At 47.2% G+C, this 24,208-nt stretch overlaps 1 protein-coding gene across 1 annotated transcript in view; it reads right to left on the bottom strand.

Moving 5' to 3' along the window:
• COL8A2 (collagen type VIII alpha 2 chain) overlaps nucleotides 1-23,671 on the bottom strand; it is a 175,905-nt gene extending 152,234 nt beyond the window's left edge. The window contains exon 1 of the mRNA XM_088460342.1: nucleotides 23,614-23,671. The gene's annotated coding sequence lies outside the window, so the exon portion shown is untranslated. The remainder of the gene's footprint in view (nucleotides 1-23,613) is intronic.
• Nucleotides 23,672-24,208: the final 537 nt, after the last annotated feature.

The following is a 24,208-nucleotide window of genomic DNA, read 5'->3' as shown; positions in this document are numbered from 1 at the left end:
AAATGCTTTACTTACATAATAAAGCATTTTATTATAGGTTTAGTTCTGTTCTTGCCAACTCAAGATGGCGTTAACAGAACAGCTATTGTAGCTGTACAAGTATAAACATATTCATTAAATAGGATTTCCCTTTTAGCATTAAGTACATTCATGTATTGACTGATGGGAAAATTAGCCCTTTTGCCCTATAATAAATAGTCCCCTTAGTTGTGCGGGATATATGCAGTTCCCTGCACTCACCAACAGGTGTACACATTCCTGGTAATTCATCTCATCTGCTGACTAACTACTGCACCTGTTTCTCGTCAGCTGCCTTCCTACGCTCAAATTTGCAAACCTTCCTGGCAGGATTATGAGTGTACCTTCCAGACAAGTCTTGGCCCTCCTGCTATGCTTTCTTGGCTTTGCCTGAAATCTCTGCCCTGTCCTTCCAGTATCCGCAATCCTGTTTAGCAGCCTAATTTTCAATAGATTTTTTGCTGGCTTTCCTAGGATGCTTCATGCTCTGTACTCCTAGACCCGTTACACATTAATATCTGCCATACTGTACCTTGTTTGCCTTGTCAGTTCTTCCCTTGCATTTCCCATTTTATTATCTATTCTAATTTGCATGTTATCATTACTTATCTATTTTATTTTTTATTTATTTGTTTTGTTCATTGATGTTGCTGGGGCCTAATTTAGAGAAAATTATACCGTGCATAGGGATGTAGGGTCATATTCATCATCACTTAGGGGTCTACTTATCAAGCAGTGAAAAGTGAACCAGTGGAGAAGTTGGCCATAGCAACCAATCAGATTTGAAGTAGCATTTATCAAGTACAGTCTATAAAATAATAGGTAGGAGCTGATTGGCTGCTATGGGCAACTTCACTGCTCCACTTCTCCACACTTTTCACTGCTTGATAAAACAGGATTTTGATACTTACAGATAAATCCCTTTCTACGATTCCATAGGGGACACTGGAGACTTCATGACAGTGCGGTATAGATGTGCGCTAACTGGGAGCTGGCACTTTAAAATTTTGAAAATGTGACTAGCTCCTACATCTCTATATCCCCCTACAAGCCCAGTCTTAGGAAACTGTGCCGAGGAGAGCTGGAAATCAAACGGAAGAGGAGGAGGTGAAGCAAGTACACATAACAAACAACACAGAACGTGTAGAAGATTTGAAAAACCGTAATTAAAAGAAAACAAAAACAGTCATAACATACAGTATAATGACAACCACCATGGCAGGAAGGAAACAGCACAGGGTGGGCATCCAGTGTCTCATATGGAATCGGAGAAAGGGATTTATTGGTAAGTACCAAAATCCTGTTTTCTCCATCAACCACTAGGGGACACTGTAGACGTCATGACAGTGGGGATGTCCCAGAGCTCCCTTCATGGTCAGGAGAGCGCTGAGAACCCTGTATAACAGCGCATCCATACTGCGATGTAGAGGCCACAAACATGTCAAATCGGTAAAACCAGACAAAAGTATGCCGACCCGAACAAGTGGCCGCCCGGCAAAGTAACTCCATGGAAACCCAGTGAGCAGCCGCCCATGAGGAACCCACCGAGCAAGTGAATGCGCTGTAATCGAAAGTGGAGTTTCCCTAGAAGAGGACAAGTTGTTGAAACACCTGGGGATAGAGTGCCCAATCCCTGGGATGCATGTCCTGACGGCTAAGGTAGTCGGCCTCCCAATTTTCCACGCCTGGAATGAATATTGCTGATATCGCCACGGCGTACTTTTCCGCCCAGAGCAGGAATGCGGCTTACCTCCTTCATTGCCGCCCAACTTCTGGTGCCACCTTGACGGTTTATGTACGCCACCGATGTGGCGTTATCTGATTGGACTCTTACAGCTTGACCCCGCAACAGGTGATGAGCTAAATGAAGAGCATAGAATGCCCATAATTTTAAGATGTTTATCGGCAAAATCGCCTCCTGTGAGGTCCAGCGGCCCTGGAAGTGGTTCTCCAGTCACTGCCCCCCACCCTGTCAGACTCGCGTCTGTGGTGAGGGGAGTCCAATCCCACTCTCTGAACCTCTTGTCCTCCAATAGGTGAGACGAGCTCAGCCACCAGAGAAGAGATATCCGAGTCTTGGGATTTAGCTTCACACGCTGGTTAAGGAAAAGATGGAATCCTGACCATTGGGAGAGAAGGTCCAGCTGAAACGGCCTAGAGTGGAAACGACCATAGGAAATTGCCTCGAAAGTCGCCACCATCTTCCCGAGGAGTTGTATGCAGAAGTTCACCATAACTCGCCGATGTTGAAGAACCAGCCTCACCATCTCCTGAATGGAGGCTGTCTTTTCCTGAGGAAGGAGGACCTTCTGATAAACCGTTTCCAGGATCATCCCCAGAAACTGTAACCTCTGAGTTGGCTGCAGATGGGACTTTGGAAAGTTCAGGATCCACCCGTGTCGTATTAGGAGCCTGTGAGTCACTACGATGTTCTGTAGTAACTGATCGTCCAGGTAAGGGACAATCATGACCCCCTGTGTCTGAAAGAGACCCATCATCACTGCAGTTATTTGGTGAATACTATGGGAGCCAATGACAATCTGAAGTGCAAGGCCCGGAACTGGAAATGTGAGTTCCGAATGGCGAATCGTAGAAACGCCTGGTGAGGCGGCCAGATTGGAATGTGGAGGTAAGCATCCTTGGTATCTAGAGACACCATGAATTCACCTTCCTCTAGCCCCGCAATGAAAAATTGAAGGGACTCCATTTTGAACCTGAATACTCTTAAGTAGGGATTGAGATCCTTCAAGTTCAGAATAGGTCTTACCGATCCATCTGGTTTTGCAACCACAAACAAACTGGAGCAGAATCCCTGTTTGATTTGATGCGTGGGAACTTGGACCATTACCTGAGTGGTCAGAAGTTTGTCTATCGCTTCCTGTAATACGATACTCCTGTCGCTGGAAACTGGCAAACCTGTGGTGAAAAACCAAGGATGAGGTTGGATCTGGAAATCAAGTTTGTATCCCTGAGCAATGAGGTCTCGAAGCCAGACGTCTGGACAAGATTCTGACCATACTTCCCTGAAGTCCCAAAGATGAGCTCCCATCCTGGGGTCCCCCAGGTGAGAAGGAAACTCAGCATACACTGGATTTAGTGGTGGACTTAGTTTCCTGTTGAGCAGAGGGTGCTGCAGATCTTCCACGACTTCTGGGACCAAGAGAGATTGTAGGTCCTCCTCTGGAGCGGCCTCTGAATCTTTCCAGGGCACGAAAGGACCGAAAGGAAGGTCCAGAATAGGGCTTACGAGGAGCTGGAGCAGCAGATGGGAGGTAAGTAGATTTACCCCCAGTAGCCTGGGAAATCCACTTATCCAGTTCTGGGCCGAATAGGACATTGCCTGTGAAAGGTAGATTTTCCACCACTCTTTTTAATTCTGCATCTGCCTGCCACTGTCGAAGCCAAAGCGCAGACATTCTAGAGGTGAGATTACAAACCTCTTTAGATGCCGCTCCAAGATAGGAAGCCGATTCCCCTATATGTTCTACTAAAGGAATAAGGTCCTCAGCCGCTTGAGCCCGTAGTCCGTCGGCTAGCTGTTTAGCCCAAGTTTCTATCGCTTTGTTGGTCCAGCAGCTCAGTATTGCAGGACGAAGAGTCACGCCTGCTGCTGTATATATGGAGTTCTCCAACCTCCTGTCCGATGGTTGCTTTAATGAGGTGGGGCCCCCGGAAACGGCAGTATAGTCTTTTTGGACAGACGAGAGACTGAGGGATCTACCGCAGGAGGAGTCTCACATAATTTCCTGCTGTCTGCCGGGAAAGGATAGTCGGACAAAAAACGACAGGATACCGGGAATCTTTTATCCGGGTGTTCCCAAGCCGCGGTCAGGAGAGAATCTAGTTCCTCTGATACCAGAAAAGAGGCAGCTTGTCTTCGCTTTTTTAAAAAGGACGGCTGTGCAGGACCCTGGTCCTCCGCCTCTACTTTTAACACTTGGCGGATTGCTGAAATCAACGCCTCTATCCCCTGGGACACAGGTTCTGGCTCCTACTGAAGCTGCTCTTCTCCAGAGTCACAGGCATATCCTCATCCTCTGAGTCTCCAACTGGAGGGCTGAGGGTAACAGTCTCTTCTTGGAGATCTGTGGAGATGAACCACGGACAGGGCATGGGACGGTGCCATGGCTTTTGTGAGCCCTTCCATAGATGTTGCTAGAGGCTGCGCCCAGGCCGGTTCCTCTAGAGTAGTCACTTGAGTCCTGGAAACCTCTCTATCCTTACAAGAAGCCTCCAGTTCAATAGACAGGTGCGACATAACTGTCGTGAATTGCGCCGCCCGTGTCGGCATTTCCTGCACCAGAGTTTCAGCAGACTGCTCTGTATCACATTTTTTCACACAACAGGGAGCTAGATGATTGGCCATGTGTAATTTTTTCAGCACATTTTGCGCAAATAAAGACTTCTGTGAAGCCTTAGAGCCCCTTCTAGCCATGGTACATGAAATACACCTGCCCTACCAGCGCTCCTAGCAGTGCTATAAAATGCTAGTGACAGAGTAATGTTGAAACTAATTACTGTGCTCCAAAGCACTCCTGACCAGCCTAACCCCACTGATCACTCACAATACCAGGGTAAGCTGTCTCAGTCTCAGTGGTAACAGCGCAGTCAGCAGCAGCAGGATGTAGGGATCTCCGCAGCAGGGATCCATGTAATGGCCACCAGCATGTGTGGGAGCACTGGTGATGGACTGGCTAATGGGGGACTGGGATGCACACCTCACGAAGCGTTATGCAGTACTCCCCAGGCAGTGGTCCCTGTAGCCGAGGACCCAGCGGAATGGGTATGATGCGGCCGGCGGTTCGATTCCCGTCAGCGGCAGCCCGACAGGAGCAGAGTGCGACGCAGCGGAAGCCCGACAGCGCTGGAAATCCTGATCGTGGATAGGTAAGTATCCACTAACCTAACCCCCCTAACCCTAACCCTCCTTAGGGGTGCCTAACCCTAACTTCCCCCCCAAGTGCCTAACCCTAATCCCCCTCTAAGTGCCTAACCCTAACCACCCCCTTCCCCGCTACCTAAACCTAAGTCCCCCGGGGGGGTGCCTAACCCTAAGTCCCCCCCTGGGGTGCCTAACCCTAACCCTCCCTCCCCCTAGCCTAACCCTAACCCTCCCGGGGGGGTGCCTAACCCTAAGTCCCCCCCGGGAGCCCTAAACCTAACCCTCACCCCCCCGCGGCTGTCCGCTCGCGGCGCCCGGCATCACTACGATCGTGATGCCGGGCGCCGGTCTCCCGGCGTCGGGGAAATGCGGGCGTCTATATCTAGACGCCCGGCATTTCACCCATGCCGGGATAATACAGTCGGGAAGCCGGCTGCCGGTATATAGGCAGTCGGCTTCCCGATTGCTTCCCCCCCCAGCAGCTCCCTCGTTGCAGACAGGCAAGTCTTCATTGTCTTCATCTGTAGAAGAAAACTATCTAAGACTCTAATATGCCCTGAGAAGAAGTCCCAAACGTGACCAGCTCCCTCAAGCACAAACTAAGACTGGGCTTGTAGGGGGGTATAGAGGGGGTAGGAGCAGATCACACTTTCTACATTTTAAAGTGCCAGCTCCCAGTTAACACTAGAGATGAGCGGGTTCGGATCTAAGAGATCCGAACTCACTCGAATTTGGGGGGTCCGGGGCAATCCGAGCACAGCTTGGATCTCCCTGGCTGCCCCGGATCCCTGACCCGAGGCAAAACCTCACGACCCCTCTGTCGAGTCGCAAGGTTTTGTTTTCAGGGGGCTTAACGCTGATTGGCTGAGAGAGCCGTCTGTCACAGCTCTCAGCCAATCAGCGTTAAGCCCATTGAAAACTGCACAAAAGAAGAAAAGATGATGGTGCCCATCATCCCCCACGGCCTGACACCGCCGGCACCCCCCCTGCCGACACCGCCAGCACCCCCACTGGCAGCATCCCCCGCTGCCGACACCACCACTGCAGACACTCCTGCACTGCTGCCCAACATACTGAGGACACTGTCAGCGACCCCCACACTGCCGACACTCCCACACTGAGGACACCACCAGCACCCCTGCACTGCCAACACAGTCAGCAAACCTGCACTGATGACACCGCTGGCACCCTGCATTGAGGACACCCCTGCACTGCCGACACAGTCAGCAAACCTGCACTGATGACACCGCTGGCACCCTGCATTGAGGACACCCCTGCACTGCCGACACAGTCAGCAAACCTGCAATGAGGACACCGCTGGCACCCCTGCACTGCCGACTCAGCCAGCAAACCTGCAGTAAAGACACCGCTGGCACCCCCGCACTGCCGACACAGCCAGCAAACCTGCACTAAGACACCGCTGGCACCCCCGCACTGCCGACGCAGCCAGCAAACCTGCACTAAAGACACCGCTGGCACCCCCGCACTAAAGACACAACAAGCAAACCTGCACTAAGACACTGCTGGCACCCCCACACTGCCGATATCACCGGTACCCTTCACTGAGGACACCGTCAGCAACCGTGCTCTGCCGACACTGCTGTCACAGTAAGTGCACTATTGGTGTATCCAACCCACACTGTATAACACACTGTATCCGTGTTGGAAATTAGAAACTGAACTGCCACATTTTAGTGCCGGCCACTTTGTCACTTAGCGTAGTCAGCCAGCTAGCTGGATGCAAACTTTTGGCCTTAACTAGATGAAGCAAATAATATTGTGAGGTGGTCAAAATTGATTGGAAATTACTGGAAATAAATGTTATTGAGGTTAATTATACTGTAGGAACAAAAACAGGCCCAGTTTATGTGATTTTAGCTGTTTTTATGATTTTTAAAGACAAAAATCCAGATCCAAAACCAAAACACGAAAACAAAACACGGAGGTGAGGTTTTGGCAAAACCAATCCAGACCCACAACCAGGGTAGATACAGATCCAAAGCCAAAACACGGGGTCGGCGCACATCGCTAGTTAACACACATCTATACCCCACTGTCATGAAGTCTCCAGTGTCCCCTAGTGCAGTGGTTCTCAAACTCGGTCCTCAGGATCCCAAACAGGTCACGTTTTGCAGGTCTCCTGGCAGGTGCACAGGTGTATTCATTACTCACTGACACATTTTAAAAGATCCACAGATGGAGCTAATCATTTCACCTGTAATTCTGTGAGGAGACCTGGAAAACATGCACCATGTGGGGTCCTGAGGACCGAGTTTGAGAACCTGTGCCCTACTGGATGAAGGAGAAATAGACCTATTAATGTCTACAAAAAGTAGGTAAAATTTTATATTTTCACCTAAATTTGTAGAAATTAAGTATTGGGGCCATTCATTATAAAAGTTACACAGGAGATATCATTGATATCTCCTGCTGGTCTTTCATTCCCGATCTGGCCCTGTGTCCCCATACACTAGTATGGGGACCTAAATTCATCAAGCTCCAAAAATACAATATTTTCGGAGCTTAACTGCGGGAATATTTGACATCTTCCTCCCCCCCCAAAGCCTAACCCTAACCCAGCTGTAGTGCTTAAACCCAAACCCCCGCCCCGCCCCTACCCTCCATCCCCCGGTGTACCTTCGATCAGGGTGGTGGCTGTCAAGATTCCGGCATCGGGATTTAGATAGGCGTCAGGATTTCACCGCCCATATTTAGTCCCGGTCAGGCTTCCAACGTCGGGATTTCGACGTCCAGTATCCCGTCCGCTGGCGATCGCGGGGAGCGGGGCTTAGCGGCGGCCTGTCGGCGCATGCGCGGGCACTTGTCATGGTATTTTTTGCGAAAATATCGTGATAAGTGTGCGGAGGGGATTCGCATAGACAGAGCTTTATCGCAAGCTCTGTCCCTGCAAGGGATTTTTAGTAAATTCAGTCGGTAATATCACACTACACTCTGCATTCAAAATGCGGATTGTAGTAAATAAAGCCCCATATAACTCCTTAAATTTCTCCATATACCTACTCTGTAAAAGTCCTGCTATATACAGTATAAACAGCCAAAATAACTCATGCAATAATTTTAGTGCTTTCTGTATAAAATTACTGTGAACTGTTCCCTGCATCCAAAAATGTTTTTTGTTTTTTTTTTAAATCCCAGTATCCTTCATAATCTGACCAGCCTTTGTTCCTAATTCTATCCTCCTTACATTCTGTCCTTATGGCAAGTTTACAGATCACATGCGGTACAATAATAGGATAATCTCACAGAAGAAAACCTTGTGAACATTTTGAACATATTCTACAAAGGTCTCCCTCTCTTATTTAGCAGTTAGCCAGCTATGTTATACTAGATCAGTGGGAACACTAGGGGGGCTAAGGATGGCACTGGGTGTCACCATCCGAGGGGGTGACACCAAAATGCTGGTTCCTCCTCAATGATCAGGAGCTACATTTGGATGGCACTCCCGGTCACTGGGAAGGAGTCGGCAGTGCGGAGAGTCTCTGGGGGCAGCCCAGAATCTATGGAAGTGCTGGGCATACCCCCAGAGTGATCAAAATGGGGCGACCACGTCCCTTCCTAATGAAGCCATGTCCAGTTATTGGGCACATTCCTTCGACACACCAGGGAGTCTAGATTCTTCTCTAGGTAAATGCAAACAAAAGAACGAATGGTATTGAGCGATACACACTAGGGTAACTCCAATGTCTCTACTTCAAAAATATACATAGGTCAGAAAACCAGACCAAGATGTTACTCAGAATGAAACATAATATTATAAAACGCTGTATGCTTGCCAACTTTTCCTGATTGTCAGTGAGACTCCCTGAAATAGTAGCAATCTCCCTGTCTCCCTGAAGAGTCTAGCAATCTCCCTGATTGCACCTTACCCCCATTATGAAGATGTTATATATTAGAATTTAAAAAAAAAAAAATATATATATATATATATATATATATATCGTTCAAATGGCGGCACTCCGTAAAAAACAGCACACAAGTCAGTGCATAGTATAAGCAACGTTTCAGTGCTTTGTTTCACGCTTTTGTCAAGCCAACATAACATACTTGACAAAAGCGCGAAATAAAGCGCTGAAACGTTGCTTATACTATGCACTGACTTGTGTGCTGTTTTTTACGGAGTGCCGCCATTTGAACGATATATACAGCTTCCCTCATTTATTTGTGGTAAGACTGAGGAGGGCACCCGGCAAGTATACAGCTTTATGACTTGAGTGCCGGATCTTTGGACTGTTATATATATATATATATATATATATATATATATTGTGACTACTCGGGGTTATTAGCTCGGCAGATTGCTGTTAGTGGTGCAGTGATTAGATGCAGAATTCGAGTCCACACATTGCATTCCAGTAAAACAATTGAAAAATGGTGCTTTTACTTCAGCATGGAAATCAGGAAATAGAAATAAAATAATAAACAACCTATCCCTTTCTTAGGGTACTAGCTCACTTCTTGAACCTCTCTCACAGTCTCTGAGAATTGTGGTTCTTCCTGCCACATGCAGGACTGGACACTGGCCTCCTGGCCTGGTATAGCTTTTATATACATCTTCCCACAATGCTTTTCCACTCTGTGTGGGCCTCTGGTGATACTGCCACTAGATATATATATATATATATATATATACATATATATATATATTGTGATAGGATCACTGGTAAAGTGGTCTGTGGCAGGTACATTGGTCCCAGATTCCTGTCTTATGTGTTCTAAACCCCCAGGAGAAAGTCTGCACTGTAGCAGGCTTGAGTTTCGGCTTTTTGAAAAGCCGGTTTGGGACCTGGGGGTTGTGGGTGAGAGGAGAGGGAGGGCTCCACCCACGGCCACTCCAGGTTTTGGTTCTCGCAGTCTGGTAACAGGCTTGATTGGGTTCCCACCTGAGAGTGGCCAATATAAGCCTAGTGTGTTGAGGGCTGATTGTCTCACCTGGGAGAGCAGACAGGGAGTTTGCTCAGAGACACTTGGAAAACCTATCTGTGAGTACTGTGCTGTGCTTTGTTGCTGGCGAGGGCATTAGGCCCTGCCAGGTTCTGGTAGTGAGGGAACTACCTGTGAAGTTAGTGCCCCGACAGGGCTAGGATTTACGTTTATGTTTTCTTTATGTTTCTGACATTGTACAATAAAGACTGGCGCCGACCAGCTTGTACTTGCATCCAGACTGGTGTGCTGCTTCCCTGCTGCTGTGTGTGGGTGTAAGGAAGGAGTCCTCTACCCAGGAGAGGGACCCCCTAACCTAACTGTGTCACAATATATATATATATATATATATATTCAAATGGAACCATTAGAATAATTTCCCTGCATTGGTTATAATGCACAATGATCCCTATGGCTACTTGCATTTTGAAAAGTATCAGGGGCCTATTCATTGACCGATAAATGGCCCGGTAACCATGCAGAGTTTCTGCATATTTAGGTTACCGGGCTATTCATCATCAGGGGTCCCAAATGGACCCCCTGATATTCAGCAAACTCCAAAAACTGAAAGTTTTCGGAGTTTGCTTCCGAGAACAAGCGCCATCTTCAGAGGGCGCTTGTTCTCGGATCCCCGCTCCTTCCTATGGGAAGGAGTTCCGGGGATGCGAAGAGGGATCCGAGCGTATCCCTCCGCCGCCTCCTTACTACTTCCCCAGCGGCTGGGCGTATGCGCGACTCGAGGTCACGTATGCGTAGCCGGGATGACGGGAAGGAGGTAAGTAACGCAGCTACTTCTGTAGCTGCGATACTAACCGAGGGGACAGCTGCTTTTCGGAGCAGTTGTCCCCGCACTGAAGCAATGATGAATTGCTCCGGTGCCACGTTTTCCCCGCTGCGAGTTGGATACTTAAGTATCCCTCGCAGCGAGTTCAATACTTCATCATCGGAGGCCATATGGCCTCCCATGATAAATAGGCCCCTTTTCATCATCAAGTATATCTTACTAACTGTTTTGGGGCTCATTTATATTTGGATATAAATTAATTATATGGCATGCCTCTCACATGTAGCAGTTCACGTGCACTAACATGCATTCATAGGTGTTGTTTTCACAATCTCCCTGCAATGCTTTTTCAAAAGTCGGCAAGTAATTTTATGGTATCACGTGTTATCTTAACATTAGATACAGTTTATATACTTATGAAACTAACATGGCCAACTAAAAGGCTTTTTGGAACTCACAGCAAAAACGTACGCATGCTATTTCTTTATTTCTTTCGCTCATGCCTCACAATGAATAAAGCTTACAAATGTCATGCTCAGTGCAGTCACTTGCACAGCATGCAATACAATGCAGAGTAAGGTTATCATATTAGCTACTTCACACTAGACACATAGGAAATACACAGGCTGCATTCCAATTAGTTCACAGGCATGATGAACCTCTGCATACTACCAACCAGGGGCGGATTGGCCATTACCTTAAGCGGGAAGATTCCCATGGGCCGATTGGTCTGTGGGGCCACTTGTCATCTGTGGCCTCGCCCACCTGAATCGAGTATCCTGTCACTGCTTTCATGACAGGCAGCCCACCTGCTGCCTGTCACAGATAGTAGCACTGCCTGCAGACTGCCTCTATCGTGAGAAGAGGATTAAAGTCCCCACAGCAGGAACCGGAGGCAGAGAGGGTCCTCAGCCGACAGGTAAGTCCCAGGGCTGCCATTAGCAGGGGACAGGGAGTGTAGACAATCGGTGCTGGCTGGAAGATTCAGACAGGGTAAGACAACTGAGTCAAGCCAGCGCGGCCATCGGCACCTGCTGCAGGACATGTTTTTTTTTTGAAGACTGACAGTGACAGGCTGCCTGCAGCGCTGTACTGGCTGATGGGAGAGATGGAGATCTGTCTCAGGGGGATGCTGGGCTTTTCTGTACTAGTCTAGGGGGAAATGATGATTTAGAGGGGGGAGATTTTAGTCAGTGCTAAGGAGAGATGATTATCTATCTGGGGAGGGGGCTATTATGTGCTAGGGCAGAAGTATGGGGAGACGCAGGATGATGGCATTGGGGAGACGCAGGATTATGGCGCTGGGGAGACGCAGGATGATGGCGTTGGGGTGACACAGGATGATGGCATTGAGGGGACGCAGGATGATGGCGCTGGGAAGATGCAGGATGATGGCATTGGATAGAGGCAGAAGGACGGTGCTGGAGAAGTGCAGGGGGATAGAGCTGGACAGACACATAGGGGATGATAGGACCACTGGTACTATTAGTAGAAAAGACTGGGCGACTAATCTTCAGTAAGAGAAAATTCTAATTAAACCATATTACTGATGCAAATGGTACCAAATGAGCAAATATATTTTATTTATTTACAATTGTTTGCTAAGGGAAACTCACATTTTGTCCTGCCTAAAAATTTTCTGTTATTATGAATCTCTGTTGCATGATGATAACATTGGCTTTATTGCTACACAAACAGGTGGCTTCCAGACCATGTGATTTCCTGCATGAATAGTGAATACAGTACCAACTCAAGATGTGCGCCAGGCCATTTTTGCTGGTTTTGGTTCTAATTCGTTGTCCTTTTTTTCCAAAAAGTGACAAAAAAAAAGCTAAAATCACATAATTTGGGCCTTTTGTTGTTCCTAGAGTATTATTAACCTCAATAACATTAATTTCCCCTCAATTTTGTCCACCTCACAGCTCACAATATTGTTCACCAATATAAGCCAAAGGCTGGCTGGCTATACTACAGTAAGAAACAGAGCAGTGGCACAAAATACAGGGCAGTTATTTCTGTTTAAAATGTTTTGCAAATTATTAATGTGATCAAACAGCCTTTTTGTTTAGCAGTTCCCCAAAATCTCCCCAACCATAAATAAGTGGGCCTGATTCATACCCGCTCGCGAGCGCTAAGTGCTCGCAAGCGGGTCGATGGTGGCCCAATGTGCATGCGCACGATGGAGCCGGCTCCGTCGTGCGCATGCGCGAGACCTGGATAGCGACGGGCAAACCGTCGCTCCGGGTCTCGTACCAAAGGGGGCGTGCTGTCGATGTTGAGTGACAGCACACCCCCTTTGGTGGGCAGGCCGGGGGCGTGGCTGCCCGAGGCGTTCCCATGGGAACGCCTACCATCTGGGGCCGGCCCCACTGTCAGTGGGAGTGCTTTCGGCTGTTTGAGCCGAAAGCACTCTTGGGCTTGCGGCAACGAGACCCTACCACAAGGGTCTCGTCGCAAGCCCAATGGTCGCGATGGTCTTGACCGTCGCAACCATCATCATGGCCGCTCGCTATAGCTGTGGGTGGTCACCCACAGGTATGCGAGCGGCCACGAGGCCGCTCAAAAAAACCAGAGTGCCGGCCCTGATTCAGAGCGAGCATTTTGTCAGAGCGTCCGCTTCTGAATCAGGCCCAGTGTTCTGTACCTGCGGGTTGGATACAGTGCAGGGTGGATACAGTGCAGGTCACACACAGGGCCTGATTCATTACGGATCGCTATTACGCACGCATGTCCAATCGTAATGCCATCGCAGTCTAACATAAGGATGCCCACATCCCCTTACACACATCCGAAATACTTAGCAAAATAGCAAAACCATCGGTAACATCGCATACCATCGTAGCCTCACGCACACTGTCTGATCTTACTCAGATATTGCTACCCTAAGGGCACGCAGTGAAAGCCCAAGCTGCATATGGCATCGCAGTGGCTAATCTATGCACGCCCCTGTAATGGCGGTCAAACGCAGTGGTACGTCTGCGTTTGAATGACCACCACCCATCACCACCTCCAAACACTCACCTCCTGTCAATCACTCTGCTATGGATCTGCATAGTCACTGTGATCGCAGTCAGATCGCGGTGAGACCTTCGCACACTGCAATGCATATGCAAGCGCAGAACCATCTGCGTGCGTAATCGCAGGTGCGATCAGTAATGAATCAGGCCCACGGTGCGAGATACAATGTGGGTTGAATACAGTTCAGGTCGCATACAGTGCGGGTCGGATACAGTGTTGGTTAGATACAAGCCTGTATTCAAGTAGCCGCGAAAAGTCAGAATCCGCGAAGTATCGCCGATTGCGACTTTTCGCCAGGCGGAAACTTATCTCCGTATTCAATTGCATTCACTTTTCGCGTACGCGAAAACGTAATGCAATGTAATAAGCGAAAAAGATTCGCAAAATCGCTATTTTGGGGCGCAAAGGTGGGGAAACCACTCAGCCCCCTTGGGACAGACCCCCAAAGGATAACTCTGTAATAAAAAACTAGTCAAGACGTCTCTCCCATAGTGCAGAGAGGAGCGGATGGCTGCGGTCGCAGCAGGAGCGGGGATTCAGGAACGTTTTTTTTTTCTTTGTGTTAAGCGTGTTAGCATCTGTGGGCCTGATTCAGACCCGGTCGCAAGCGCTGAGCGCTCGCACCCGGGTCAATGTTTGCCGGCTCCGTCGTGCGCATGCACGAGACCCGGCTAGTGATGGGTTCTCCGTTGCTCCGGGTCTCACTCTGAAGGGGGCGAGCTGTTGATGGTGATTGACAGCTCACCCCGTTTGGTAGGCGTGGCCGGGGGGGTGGCTTCACAAACGGAGGCGTTCCCAAGCGAACGCCTGCCATTTGTGGGCGGCCCCATTGACATCACCAGTGATGTCAGTGGGAGAACTTCCGGCTCTATTAGAGCCAGAAGCTCTCTGGGGCTTGCGTCCACAAGACCCTACTACAAGGGTCTCGTCGCAAGCCCGATGGTCGCGATTGTCTTGACCATCGCGACCATCAACCTGGCCGCTCGCTATAGCTGTGGGTAGTCACCCACAGCTATGCGAGCGGCCAGGAGGCCGCTCCCCAAAAAAAAAATGCCCTGATTCAGAGCGAGCGCTCTTTCAGAGCATCCGTCTCTGAATCAGGCCCTGTGTTTGTTGTGGTGCCGGGGTGGAAACAGGAGCAGATTTAAACTGAAAGGTGGGTTGTTTAATGTAAATACTAGTAGACAAGCACAAGAATAATACTGATTAACATCTGTGACCAAAGGAACAATAGTGATGCAATGAATGAATGTCCAGATCAGTGACAGAAATAAAATAAGGTCTTGATTACTGAGGTAACTGTGGAGCTGAAGTAAAAGTCCAGAAAGTCAGTGGTAATAGTAGGGTAGGGAATCCGGGAATACTGTGATAATAGCCGAAAGGGAAATCAGGTAATGCTGAGACGATGGTAAATAGGGTAATCCGGAAATGCTGTGATAATGGCTGAAGGGAAATCCAAAAATGCTGAGAGTTGATTGCGCAGGGTAATCCGGAAATGCTGTAATAGTTGCTAAAACTCAGGTGCAGGCTGGAGTAGGTAACTGGGAACAACAGGTTCAGGAAGGAATGGGTGGGTTTGGGAACTTCAGGTTCAGGGAGGAGTGGGTAGGTAAAAGGAGCAGGACTTGATCCACAGCAGGAAGCCAGGGACCAACAAGGAGTTAGGGCAAGCACCGAAGCACAAGACTAAGGTTAGGAGCGCAGGAACTCTCTCATAGCTGATGCTGAAACACATGGTTGCACTGGCAACTACAGGGAGCTCCAAACCCCTTAAGTACCCAGCAGCAGAGCGTGAGTGGCTGGAGAGATCACCTGACGCATCAGGATTGGCCCACTATGTCACATGACCTGAGGCAAGATGGCCGCTCCCATGTACCTGTGATGCTGAGACACTGCTAGACTTACCCTTGCCAGGATGGCCCAACGCTGGCAGATCCCTGCACGCACACAATGCCAGTCTCCACGCATCAACTCCCTCACTGGAAGGACCGCGCCACTGCGCCCCCACCGGCAGGGAACGCAACCTCCATGCCGCGAGATCCTGGTTGTGTCAAAGCGATGCTACTGGGGGCACTACTAAGGGGGTATACTAATGGGGGCACTTGTAATGGGGGCATACTACTAGGGGCACTTGAAATGGGGGCATACTACTAAAGGCACAACTACTATGGGCACTTGTAATGGGGTCATACTACTAGGAGTACTTGTAATGGGGGCATACTACTAGGGGCACTTATAATGGGGCATACTACTAGGGGCACAACTAATGGGGGCATACTACTGGGGGCACTTGTAATGGGGGAATACTACTAGGGGCACAACTACTAGGGGCACTTGAAATGGGGCATACTACTAGGGGCACTTGTAATGGGGGCACTTGTAATGGGTGCATACTACTAGGGGCACTTGTAATGGGGGCATACTACTGGGGGCATACTAGGGGCTCTACTACTAGTGGGGGAATACTACTGAGGGCACTACTAGTGGGGGACTACTACTGGGGGCACTCCTAGTGGGGGCATACTACTAGGGGCACTACTAATGGGGGCACAACTACTAGGGACATGTCTACTGGGGGCATACTACTAGGGACACTACTACTGGGGGCATTCTACTAGGGACACTACTAGTGGGGGCATACTACTAAGAACACTACTACTGGGGGCATACTACTAGGGACACTACTACAAGGGGCATACTACTAGGCACACTACTACTGGGGGCATACTACTAGGGGCACTACTAATGGGGGCATACTACTGAGGGCACTGCATAGGGGGAACTACTACTGAGGGCATTGTGTAAGGGACACCACTGCTGGGGGCATTGTGTAAGGGACACCATTGCTGTGGGCATTGTATAAGGGGCACTACTACTGTGTGCATTGTATAAAGGGCATTACTACTGTGGGCTTTATGTATAAGGGTCACTAATGTGGACATTGTGTAAAAGGGGCACTACTGTGGGCATTGTGTAAAACGGGCACTACTGTGTGTCGTAACATAAATAAGAGACACTACTTTATGGTGTAATGTGAATCAGGGGCACTATGTGCAGTGTAATGTGAATAAGATTGGGCACTGTGGCCCTCATTCAGAGCCGTACGCTCTGAGCAGAGCGCACGCTCTGAATGAGGGCGCCCTCCATAATTATGGAGCATCCTCCTGGACGCTCGTATAGCCGTGGGTCACCACCCACAGCCTATACGAGCGTGCAGTTTGATGGCCGCGATGGTCGTGACCATCGCGACCATCGCCACTGCGACCCGGAGCCTGCGGTGATGTCAGTGGGCCGGCTTCTGACGGTAGGCGTTCCCTTGGGAACGCCCCCATCAGGGAGGCACGCCCCCGGCACGCCCACCAAAGGGGGCGTGCTGTCAATCAACATCGACAGCACGCCCCCTTTGATCAGACACAACGAGCGAAGGAAAGTCCTTCGCTCGTCGCGTCTGGCGCATGCGCACGACGGAGCTCCCGCCGTCGTGCGCATGCTCAGTGCAGACCATCGACCCACTTGCGAGCGGACAGCCGCTCGCGAGTGGGTCTGAATCAGGCCCTGTGACTCCTTTGGCCGTAGCCCACTGTGTAAACAAGTACTGTGACTCTGCTGGCCGTACCCCAATGGGTCGGTGGGACGGCCCAAGGACCATTCCATCTTGCACTACCTTTCATTTCTGTCATTGCTGTGTGGCAATGTGTCATAGATGTGCTTTACACTGTGGTGTCTGTGCTGCTGCACTGTCGCTTAGTAACCAGTCAGCTCACTGCAACCTTTGGCCAATAATGGTGAAAACAATATTATAAGCTGTGAGGTGGTCTAAATAGACTGTAAATGACTGGAAAGTAATGTTATTGAGGTTGATAATACTGTAGGAAGAGAAAAAGCCAAATTTATGTGATTTTTAGCTTTTTTTGGTCAATTTTTGAAAAAAATCCAAATCCACAACCAGTCATGGCGGTTTGGCAAATCCAAATCCAAAGCCGGACGATGAATTAGAACCAAAATCCGGCAAAAATGGTCCGGTGCACATCCCTAATGTTCAGTATGCTGTACTGAGGTGAAAAATCTCCTCCTGCATGCAGTTTGCCATTGCTATCTATTTATGATCTATCATTTAGGTTAAAATAAGCTTACATTACAAGGTTTACAGTATATTATCAAATATAGTTGTTAACTGACAGTTATACATCAAGTCACATAATCAGCCTATTAACATGATAAATCAAATCCTACCTGTATTTCATCTATCTATCTATCTATCTATCTATCTATCTATCTATCTAGCTATCATTTAGATTAAAATAAGCTTACATTACACAGTCAATAGGCATATTAACAGATTATAAATCGTACTCTGCCTGCTATCTATCACTATATCTATCTATCTATCTATCTATCTATCTATCTATCTATCTATCTCTATTCGTCTAATATTATTTACCAATATAACATTTACCTTAAAATAGGCATACCTTACATTGTGAGATGTCAAATCAGCATATACAGTTAATAACTGACAGTTCTTTACAAAATGGTGACCATTCTACCAAAGCTGAATGACATCACAAAGGCTGTTTATGATGTAACAAGTCACATGGTCAGTATACTAAGGTAAAACATCATCATCTCCTGCATTCATTTTGCCATTGCTATCTATCTATTTGTAATATATTTATTATCTACATATCATTTAGGTTAAAATAAACTTACCAGGTCAGTAGACATATTAACAGATACAGTTGCTGACAGTTCTATAGCAAGTCACATGATCAGCCTATTAAGGTTATTAATCACATCCAAATTGCATATCTATCTATCTATCTATCTATCTATCTATCTATCTATCTATCTATCTATCTATCTATCTATCTATCTATCTATCTATCTTTCAATTACAATATTTAGTTTACAGTAAGCATACCTTACATTGTGACATGTCATATCAGCAGATACAGTCTGCTAACTGATAGCATATTAACAATTATCTATAAAATGGTCTGGGCCAGATTAACAATGGGGCATATGGAGCTCCAGTTCCAGACCTCCACATAAAAAATAGACCCATAATCAGCATTATGATGACTAGCTGCCTAGATGGTCACAGTCAGCCATAAATTATAAGTATTACAATAATTTTTTTGTAGTTATCTCACAAAATGATGCTTTTTTTCTATTTTCATGTATTTAGGGAGACAGTGAGGCTGATAGTGTATGGGGTGTACCCAGGCAGCACTTGGCCCTGCTCTCACCCACACAGCACTGGTCACAGCTCCTCCCCTTCTCAGTATAGACCCTTGAACATTTTCAGCCTTAGGCCCATGTGACCCTTAATCCGGCCATGATCAGCTCCTAACTGTCATGTTACAGACTGTGGGGGAGATGCATCACCTGGCAGTATGATATGATATCACGTCATTTGCGCTGATACCGTTCTCCCCCATGTATTAATGTTGGGTTGGGTGGTAAATGACAGGGCGCATCATTATCGGCGCTGCTATCTACAAGAGAGCGCACCGATGTGCCACCCAATGTATGAACGGTCAGTGGCACTGACCATTCCGCCAGCTGGAGCTATCGGTTTCGACAGCTGCAGCTGGTGTACCAATATCACCACCCACAGCAGAGACAGTACTGTCCCTGGCTGTGGCGACTGTCGGGCTCCGGGCTGCACATAAGATCTTGCGATGGTTCCGAGGTCTCGCGCATGCCCAGTGTAGCCTGCCTGAGGTAAGACACCCCGCATCAGCACTAGGCTGATGCGCTGTGGCAGGGATTGGTTGGTATTTATCTCTCCACATCTTTTCTCTCTCCAAGGCTTAGTACATCTACCCCAATGTACATTAAAATCCATGCCAGGAAATTGTTGCCACATTAGTCACAGTATTACCATGTTGCCAGTATACTGTACACAATATTGGCCACTCATGTAATGACCAAATGCTGAAGTCTATATTATATATACATATATATATATATATATATATATATATATATGCAACTGTATGCAGGCTTTCATATCCCAGCATCTGTGTTGTTATGGTGAAGGGTGTATATCACTTTATGCTGACGTCAGTGAAGCCGAGTATGTGAAAGGATCCCGGTGTCCCACACGTGGTGGATTGTATTTAAGGTAAGCTGATTTAATCCATTTTCTAATCGTGATGAAAGAAGTTCTGAAACATTGCTAACCAGCCCCCCAATAACCTGAACCAATAACCTGCAGTAGAACATAAATGTACCTCCCAACTGTCAACATTTAAAAGGAACAGTCCCAATTTGAGGGCTCTGCCTTGTCCCAATCAGGTTGGAAATTTAGTCGGCATCTCATGTTTGCTGTTACTCTGTGGCATGCGTACACGGCAGTGAATAGGTAGTTGGAAGTGAGCAAAGGGAGATTGCCATCAGTCTAGCAGGGCGCAGACACGCCCTCGTGGTAATGTGCTGAAATGCTGTTAATCATATCAAAGTGGAACCAGTTGTAAAGACCAAAAATGTATATAATTCTTGAACTTTAGATAGACTAAAAAAATGTACCTAAATTCAACTAAGGTGAACATGTTCTACCACATTTGAGCCGATATAAGTTTAAATGACTCAAAATCAGTAATATTCATTGCAAGCTTAAAATCATGTTTAATATATTATAAAATATAAATATTGTCTGTAGTTCTAATTGATGTTTCCTCATCTTTGATTAGAAGCTGCTACTTGCTGCTGAAATATGAACAAGGGCTGACATTGTGCGTCCCATGCCTCCCTCTTGTGTTTTATACACTTATCCCTTTCCTGAGTTGTAAAAAATAAAAAATACTATAATATATAATATAGTCAATCAAGCTGAAAAAGGCACCATAGGTGGTTTAGAGGTCCTACACATACTAGAAGTCATATCTGAAATACAAAACAGCCTCTCTACAGCACAAATGTGGGTTTGGACTTGTCATGTACCTTGATTTGGTACATCCAGCTTTCAGTTGGGGAACATAAATTTGTGGACCGAAACAAGCACTTTTGGGGTAGTACACTGAGGAATATAATAAAACTGGATGGCCTGCTAGGGATTTATGCTAGGCATCGAAATACCGACGCCTATCATAATCCCGATGCTGGAACGCCGATGACGCCATCCCGAACAAAGGTAAGTCCATGGCGCCCTTAGCGTTAGCCGTGGGGGAAGGGTTAGGATTAGGGAGTCTAGCGGGGTTGGGGTTAGGTTTTTTTGGGGGGGAGATTAGGGTTAGGCACCCCCTGGAAGAAGTTAGGGTTAAGTTTAGGGAACGGTGAGGGGGGGTTAGGGTTAGGCACCACCGGGGGTTGATTAGGGTTAGGCTCTAAGGGGGGAGGTTACTGTTAGCACCACTAAGGGTGGCTTGGGGGGGGGCAGGGGAGGTTAGGGTACTTACCTGCCCCTGTCGGGATCTTGATCCTGTCGGCATCCGCTGTCGGGATTTAAACCAGAGCCGCCAGCATTTCAATCCCATTCCGTGTTATACAAACAACTATCATCTGTAGTAAAGACAGGCCCCAGGCCCTTCCATACTGCACCCTACAAAATAAAATCATTTTATCTCTCCGATGCAGATATTTCTGGGAATGACATCCACATAGCCACTCAATTTGGAGCCCAAGGAGAACAAATATTTGCCAATTTGGGAGATAAAATGGATTTATGCAAAATGAGATAATAAGGAGCCTTATGTGATCATAGTTCCAATTCAACCTCTTTGACGAACTGTCAGGATTTTTTCTCTAAGTACATTTCATTTCAGAGAGCTAAACAGGGTCAGAGATAATTCTTGGAGTGAAAGGTAACCTGGTTGATAAACAATCGGATCTGTGGGCAGTTTACAGCAAGTTGTAGAATGAGACAAATACAAATACTGTGGATTAGTTCTTAAAAATCTGCTCTTTTCTAATCTGAATTTATTTTACAGAAATTGTGTAATGGTAATAACTGTATGAACACAATATATACATGAGATAAAGAACTAAAACAAATTAGAAACCATTAAAGATCAATCAATTGGTATTGTTTAGTTTGCTGGATGCAATTATAACAGTTTATTCCTGTACACTGAAAAAACATGACAGGTTGATATTGCATTGATACATTGGGCTTTATTTACTAAAGGTCGGTTTTGGCTTTTTAGTTGATTTTCTGTCGGTTTTGCAAACCGACCATTTACTAAAGTCAAAACCGACAGAGAAACTACTTTGGAAACTTTAGAACACCGATCCAACAATAGATCTTTTTATAGACTGTAAAGAAGAATAGGATCTGCAAATTTACTAAAGCAAACTTGTGGCAAAACGACCGCAAGCCTGCCCAAACAATAGAGTTTGAGAGAAGCACTGAAATGATCAGTATGATCTGTGCAGGTTTCTTATGTGTAAAAAGCTTTAAAATAGTAAACAAAATTTAAAACAAATTGCGTGCCCCCTCCCTTTCCAAAACCATAGCCTGGGCTGGTGTGGGAAACTAAGGGAAAAAAATGGCTTGCGGTTCCCCCTATTTTCCTATAACATGCATCGGGCTGAACCAGCCGGAGTTATAATACCATAGCAGAGGGACACACAGTGTGTGGTTTCCCTGCCATTACATTAACCAACCCCAAAATGATCAGCCCAAGGCTGGAATTCCACGGAAAGTAGGGACCTTAAAACATTAAATGGGGTCCTCCCTCTCTTAGGAGCAACCAACCCAGGGTGAGTTTAATGGTTAAATAATAGTTAATAATATTGTTTGTTACAGGTATACTATAAGTGCCAGGCAGCCCCATAATGCCGGCACTTGTGGAACAACAAGTGCCAGCATACCCGTATATTACGGGCCCACTGGCACCTGTAGTCCGCCTGTAAAGAAAATATTAAAATAAGTACACACACAGGGCCTGATTCAGACCCGCTCGCGAGCGCTGAGCGCTTGCAAGCGGGTTGAGGTTGGCCCAGTGCGCATGTGCACGACAGAGCCGACTCCGTCGTGCGCATGCGCGAGACCCGGATAGCGACGGGTGCTCCGTCGCTCCGGGTCTCGTACCAAAGGGGGCGTGCTGTCGATGTTGAGTGACAGCACGTCCCCTTTGGTGGGCGTGCCGGGGGCATGGCTGCCCAGACGGAGGTGTTCCCATGGGTACGCCTACCGTCTGGGGCCGGCCCCACTGACATCAGAAGTGATGTCAGTGGGAGTGCTTTCGGCTCTGTTTGAGCCGAAAGCACTCTTGGCTTGCGGCAACGAGACCATACCACAAGGGTCTCGTCGCAAGCTCGATGGCCATCTTCCTGGCCGCTCGCTATAGCTGTGGGTGGTCACCCACAGCTATACAAGCGGCCAGGAGGCCGCTCTAAAAATCAAGAGGGACGGCCCTCATTCAGAGCGAACGCTCTGTCAGAGCATCCGGCTCTGAATCAGGGCCACAGTCCTGGTTATAGAAAAAATGGAAAACCCTACGCCATTTTTCACCCCTATCTTCACCAGCCCAGGCTGAAAGGTCCGGGGCTGGTACTGTTTTTTTTTTGGGGGGGGGGGGCGCCTCACAATTCTTTTTATTTTATTTTAACTCTTTCAAAGCTCTTTACACCTAAGAAGCCTGCACAGATCATACTGATCTGTGCTGTGCTTCTGTTTGGACAGGTTTGCCATAGGTTTGTAACTTCTATTTGCTGAACTGAAAGATCAAAAGCGATGGCATTTAGAGCTACAAAGACTGACATAGATGAAAACCGATGGATGATAAATAGTCATTATTTTGAAAGCAACAAGACAGCGATGTCTGTCGTTTACCATTGGTTTTGGTTTGGAACAAAACCGACCTTTAGAAAATTACCCCATTGAGATCAATGCAATGTAGTATTTGATTCTAGTCTGTCAGAAGTCAATTCAATTTTCAATTGGCATTGAAAAAATAGCCTTAACATGCACAAGAACATTTTAGTACATTCGACTTAGTGGTCTCTGAACTTTTAGTAGTACCTGGTCTTGTCACGGTATAGTTTACTGCACTTCAATGCCAAACTGCACACAGATCGTAAGACAATGGAAATAAAGAATGATGAGTTTTATCTCAATTACTAGAACCCCAAAAAAAATCATGCTAAGAATTTCTTAGAAAATTATATATACTTTTAGATTTACTAAGTTAACAAAGCAAAAGCAACATTGTTATCAGTCAAGTTTCCACTAAGTTATCTGTGTGCTTCAGCTGCAGTACAGCTTGGAGCTAAATGCACTGTGAACTTTGAAAAAAAGAAGTGGAAGAGGACCAATCGTAAGGGAACCACACTTTTGATCATTAGACTTTCACCCCACAAAATATTTGCAAATAATATCTATAGCAAATAGGAGGCTAAGTAATGCATCTCAGGGGGGAAGTGTGTAGTGTTCCCGCTAGGCTGTTTTAGCCACACCCTGCCCAATATTTAAAATGACAAAATGAGCCATGCCCTTTTAGCAGCGCCCAACTAAAACACCCTGCCCTGAGCCTTCCACATCGAGCCCACCTAGCCGCACTGCATCTATTCAGCCTGAGTGGAGAGCTTGGGGGACGACAAGCACCTCCGTAAGTGAT

This window comes from Taudactylus pleione, unplaced genomic scaffold (genome assembly GCF_031769625.1).
Source record: "Taudactylus pleione unplaced genomic scaffold, aTauple2 ptg000007l, whole genome shotgun sequence".
Taxonomy (NCBI): domain Eukaryota; kingdom Metazoa; phylum Chordata; class Amphibia; order Anura; family Myobatrachidae; genus Taudactylus; species Taudactylus pleione.
Note: the sequence above shows the minus strand (reverse complement) of the source record. Positions and strands in the feature narration are given on the sequence as shown.